Raw genomic sequence first — 6563 nt, forward strand, 5'->3', positions numbered from 1 at the left:
GTGCTAATTCAACACCTACAGAGTTAAATTCAACACTTTAAAAGTGTCTATATTGGTCCACACTAGATCGAGTTAATACTACACTTTTCAAAGTGTTAAATATTTAACACTATGACAGAGTTGCAGCAACTCTCTAAATAGTTAACATTTAACACTAGTCAACACTGGTTAGTGTTGAATTTACCCAACACCAGTGCGTAGTGTCAAAATTTAACACCAAATGTGTGTTTTTCTTTCAACACTATCGAGTTGTTGCCATATTAACACTACATAGGATGTAAAGTTTAACATAAAATGCAATTCTTTTGTAATTTGTGATTTGTAATACTATTGGGAATCAATTTAACCCCTACACCCCCCCCCCCCCAACTCAACTCATTAAAATAATTTACAAAAAAAAGACAAAAACAGGGAGATTGTATTTCAAGTGAAACTGTATTAAAAAGCACACCATCCACAACAAAGCATTGGCTTTACATTAACAATCGACAACCAATCCTCTAGCACAGGTCACACAAAATGGCAATGTGGCACTACATATGTTTTTTCATCCATCTCATTAGAAAACTGTTTGTCATATGGTCTGTAATACGTCAACTCATCAATAGAAATAACAGAAAAGGAATCAGCTCTCTCCTCAATACAATATGCATTAAAGTGGTCATCAAAATAAAGTGTGTCAACTCTGCATGTCAAAATAAAAGCTTGATCTTCATTAATAATGATATTTGTGATCTTTCTGAACACAGGAATTTCCATATCTGTTGTAATACAAACAAACATACCAATTTGATACTCAGTTCCGAAGTTCTTCACCCAATTAGTAGTTGACACATCAGAAAATGCATTCACATGAAACTTAGCACTTAAATTCTCACCACCCTCCAAGTTATCGATCATTTCTTTCCTCACTGGACCAAACTCAAATCTCTGAAAATTAAAATTCTCCCAGTGATAAGCTAACTGTCTCTGGTGTTGTTTTACCAAGGTTTTTGTGATATTTTTGAAATTTTTAACAGATCGTTTAAAAAAATTATGGGTAACACTTTAGAATAATGGGCCGTTGTTAACAAGTAACTATGCAGGAAGTAATAGGTAGTTCTACATTAACACTTAATTTAATACTATTAACTAATATAGAAGCAAGATTAACCAAGCAGTAGGTAAGTGATAATTTTGGACAAAGGTAGTCCCTTATTAGGTATTTGATAATTACTAAAGAAAAAATTGTCATTGAGAACTACTTGTGAACTGTGACCAATTCATAAAGAATAACTAATTAACTATCACAACAGTAAGATTTATAAAATCAACAATTAGGTTATTTGTGCAAACTGATTTATGAAAACCACCACCATCACCGGTTGAAATTGTGACTCTTACCAAAATATGACTGGATGTGTTCTCTGTTCATTTCAAACAAACATATATTATATGATTAATGATAATGATTAATATGATAATTATGAGCTGCATTTAGTTCAATGTTCAATGTTTTTTTTAGTATTAGTATTAATAGTATTCTGGGGCAGGCTTCTCTTTAGTGTGATAGTAAATAATTATGTTCTTTTACTTCCGTAATGAAGACATTAACTGCATTTATTTTGTAAAGTACAAAAAATTTTTACAGTACAATGTCTGAATATCACTAGTGCTTCAGTGCAAGTTTACTGTAAATTACTTGTAAAATCCATCTTAACCCCTCAATAATAACTCAAGTGTTACCTTGTCAGTCTGCATGAACTACTAGTGTGATCTGGCCCATTATTTTAAAGTGAAAAACATGTTAAGCCCTCAATAATAACTCAAGTGTTACCTTGTCAGTCTGCATGAACTACTAGTGTGATCTGGCCCATTATTTTAAAGTGAAAAACATCTTAACCCTTCACTAATAACTCAAGTGTTACCTTGTCAGTCCCCATGAACTACTAGTGTGATCTGGCCCATTATTTTAAAGTGAAAAACATGTTAAGCCCTCAATAATAACTCAAGTGTTACCTTGTCAGTCTGCATGAACTACTAGTGTGATCTGGCCCATTATTTTAAAGTGAAAAACATGTTAACCCCTCAGTAATAACTCAAGTGTTACCTTGTAAGTCCCCATGAACTACTAGTGTGTTCTGGCCCATTATTTTAAAGTGAAAAACATGTTAACCCCTCAATAATAACTCAAGTGTTACCTTGTCAGTCCCCATGAACTACTAGTGTGATCTGGCCCATTATTTTAAAGTGAAAAACATGTTAAGCCCTCAATAATAACTCAAGTGTTACCTTGTCAGTCTGCATGAACTACTAGTGTGATCTGGCCCATTATTTTAAAGTGAAAAACATGTTAACCCCTCAATAATAACTCAAGTGTTACCTTGTCAGTCCGCATGAACTACTAGTGTGATCTGGCCCATTATTTTAAAGTGAAAAACATGTTAACCCCTCAGTAATAACTCAAGTGTTACCTTGTAAGTCCCCATGAACTACACTCAAAAAAAAGATTCTGCCACACTGTACAGTTAATTTAAAAAAATCTTTTTCATTTAACACCATTGTGTTAGGTTTCCCATTTAAACAATTGCATTGTGTTAAACTGATTTGAAACAGTTTCGTTTTGGTTCAACTCAATATTTTCATTTTGAAAGAACGTATTTCAATTAAGTAGAGTTGAGAGTACATAAATTATTTTACTTGTGTAACTAGGAAGTGGATTTCCCCTTCCCATCATGCTTTGCACACGGCTGGATAAGGAGAGTAAATGTTGAAATAAAATTTTATTTTATGCATTTTTTTAATAAAATGATAAAATTGGGAGACTTGTTAATGTTTAATGTTCTTTTATGTTTGTATTTAAAACAGTTTCTGGTATGGTAGTGTTTTGGGGGGTTACCATTGTGGTGAATGCATAGAGCATGTGCTTGGGTTGAGGACCTGATAACATAAGTTAAAGTTGTTTTAATAATAAAATAAACAACTACTTTGGGTATGCCATGGATGTAACAAAGCTATCTTATGGCTAATGCCTAATAAGTTGGTTAATGCCTAAAGTTAAGTAAATCCAATGTATCATTTTTTGAGTGTAGAAGAATTTCTGCCTAGTCATTTGTTTTCCAGTTAAATGTTTTAGATTGAGTTCAACAAGCATAAAATAATTACTTCATAAACGTATCAATTTCATTGAAACTATATTTGATCAAATTGAGTTGGCCCAACTCAATTACATTTCATTGCATGAATTTGTTTTTTATGAGTTGGGGTCACACATATTTATTGGATGGAAATCCTGCCCTCAATTAAATTGAGTTCATCCAATGACTTATTTTTTTGAGTGTACTAGTGTGATCTGGCCCATTATTTTAAAGTGAAAAACATGTTAACCCCTCAATAATAACTCAAGTGTTACCTTGTCAGTTTGCATGAACTACTAGTGTGATCTGGCCCATTATTTTAAAGTGAAAAACATGTTAACCCCTCAATAATAACTCAAGTGTTACCTTGTCAGTCCGCATGAACTACTAGTGTGATCTGGCCCATTATTTTAAAGTGAAAAACATCTTAACCCTTCACTAATAACTCAAAGGTTACCTTGCTTGTGGCTAGTTATATTTACTGTGCCAAATTTATTTTAAGAGTTTAATTTTACTTTAATTTTAAAATGTCCCCCAAACATAATACCCCCAAACATAAACCTACCAATTTTATAGCAAATATGCAAATTTATCATTTCATTAATAAGCGATTTAGATTGCCCCCTTAACCTACCCCCAAACCTAAACCATTTTACAGCAAATATGCATTTTTTCAATATATTAATAAGGGATTTAAAATGTAATATATAAAACGTAACTTTAACTGACCAAAATATGCAGGAAAATTCTCATTTTGATAACAATATAGCATTAAAAAAAAAATTATAGTCACTAATCACACTCCTACCTCTAAACCTAACGTTAACCATAACTCTCTCTGTACAGTAATAAAGAAAAACATGAAAGATGGAAACGTGCAATCGCAATCATTTATTCATTGCAAAAATGTCAACAGCCGTACCAAAAAGTAATCCAAATGACTATGCGTTTGCAGCCGCAGTCGTCTCTGGCGGAATACAGACAGTAGGTTTCTTTGAGGTACAGAGTAGGATTTGGGTAGGTTGCTGATGGCTGAAAATATTATCCTGATCCTCTCCGAGATGGCGCCTGCGCATCGTTCAAACAAATCTCACCAGAAACACGGCATGTTGTAATCTGTAGCGAATGCTGGCAAGAGCCAATGAACGTTCGATTTTCCTGCCGTAAAGCCTGTAGTTTCCTGGTGCGTTTGTATTTGAATTGTTAAATGCACTGCAGCGCGGGGGTTTATTGCTCTTGCTGCTGGAGTCGCTGCTCGGGATGGAGATGTCACGATCGTCATATAAAGGCTTGAATTTGGGTCTGTTCCTCCCAATCGTATGAATTCTGAAGATCTGGATTACAGCGTACAAATAAAATTGTTTGATTTTATGATTATGATGCGTGCATTTTATGGTTGTATTGTTAGTCACAGCATGTCGGAGAAAACGCCTTTTGTGTCCCACCACGGCAAACGAAGCTAATATTACATGAATGGTTAAACGATTGCAGAAATGTCATTTATTTTAATGGTTTAAAGTGTAGTCTTGTTTAACATTTTGTAGACCTTAAAATGCTAAAAATACTAAGTATTTGTACGTTTAGATGCTGTAAATACGTCAGTATTGTATGTTTTAGTGTCTGGAAAAACGTAAGTAAATGTACGTTTTGTAGAACCACATTTTATGTAAATACATACGAATTATCATGAGATCACGTTGCATATAGACATGTTGATGAGGGGTTAACATGTTTTTCACTTTAAAATAATGGGCCAGATCACACTAGTAGTTCATGTGGACTTACAAGGTAACACTTGAGTTATTAGTGAAGGGTTAAGATGTTTTTCACTTTAAAATAATGGGCCAGATCACACTAGTAGTTCATGTGGACTTACAAGGTAACACTTGAGTTATTAGTGAAGGGTTAAGATGTTTTTCACTTTAAAATAATGGGCCAGATCACAGTAGTAGTTCATGTGGACTTACAAGGTAACACTTGATGTCACAGGGAGTCAGACTGAGACGTGCGGATCCATTTGCAGCATTTATTAGAATCGTCAACAGGCCAGAATAATCACCAGAAAACAGGAACAACGTAGGTAATCCGGGAAACAGTTCAATAGACAGGCAATGGTCGCAATGGCAGGTAGCAGGAATCGTCAACGGGGTACACAGTCCAGAGTCATACACAGAGAAACCAACACAGAGATAAATGCTTAGAATTACGACCATAGGAACAATAAGACTTCGCAAGGTGGCTGTGTGTGTGAGTGGCTTAAATGCATGTGGGTAAATGTGAAACAGGTGTATGCAGCAATCAGTTCAGTGGGAAACGAGGAGCAGCTGTGTGCAGTGATTAGTGCAGTGGCTTATGGGGATTGCAGTCCAGAATGTGTGTGCAAGAGTTCATGATGAGATAGACCAGATACGTGACAGAGCCCCTCCCCAAGGAGCGGCTTCCAGACGCTCTAACCACCTAATACAACCTGGAGGGTGGTGGAGCGGAGGTGGAACAGGGGGAGGGATGGAGGGCCAGGTCCATGTAGGGGTACTGGAACCACGAACTGAGGCTGAGCCGACGGAGGGAGAAGCCATGGCGGAGGAAGGGTTGGCTCCTGCATGGGGCCGACCGACGGAGGTGGAGCCGGTGGAGCCCGAGGCGGAACCGGAGAGTCGATGGTCCTGGGCGACACAGAGGATCCGGAGGGCCAAGGCAGAACCCAAGGCTCTGGCGACCCCGGCGGAGATGGAGGTCCGGAGGTACGCAGCGGAGCCGGAGTGACAGAGGATCGAGGCTGTGCCCACGGGAGGGAGGAGGTCCACAGAGCCGGCAGGACGGAGTGACGAGGCGCAGCCGGAGGAGTAGAGTCCAGAGGCGAAGGTGGGGCGACGACTGACCGGGGCGGAGCCGGAGAGACGATGGAGCCCGGAGGAGCTGGTGGGCCGATGGCCGACAACGGAGACGAGGGAGCACAGAGCCGGGGTGGAGCCGCAGGGTCGGAGGGCCGAGGTGGAGTCCAGGACTCTGAGACTGGAGGTGATGGTGAGGGATCCCTCAGTCTGGACACCGATGGAGACTGGCAGTCCCACGGCAAGTCCTCTGCACCGAAGGTGGGATGTGGGTGAGCAGAGGGACTGTCAGGAGACAGAGGTGGCGGGACTGGAGCAGCAGGGAGGGTGGGTGGGAACAGTCCATGCATGAGCTCCGTGACCAGAACCGGGCAGACAGGAATCTCAGGACGACTGGATGGAACCAGCGGAGTCTCTGGAAGGCTGGGCGGAACCAGCGGAGGCTCTGGAAGGCTGGGCGGAACCAGCGGAGGCTCTGGAAGGCTGGGCTGAACCAGCGGAGTCTCTGGAAGGCAGGGCTGAACCAGCGGAGTCTCTGGAAAACTGGGCAGAACCAGCGGAGTCTCTGGAAGGCTGGGCGGAACCAGCGGAGTCTCTGGAAGACTGGGCTGAACCA

The sequence above is a fragment of the Garra rufa genome, unplaced genomic scaffold, assembly GCF_049309525.1.
Source record: "Garra rufa unplaced genomic scaffold, GarRuf1.0 hap1_unplaced_002, whole genome shotgun sequence".
Taxonomy (NCBI): domain Eukaryota; kingdom Metazoa; phylum Chordata; class Actinopteri; order Cypriniformes; family Cyprinidae; genus Garra; species Garra rufa.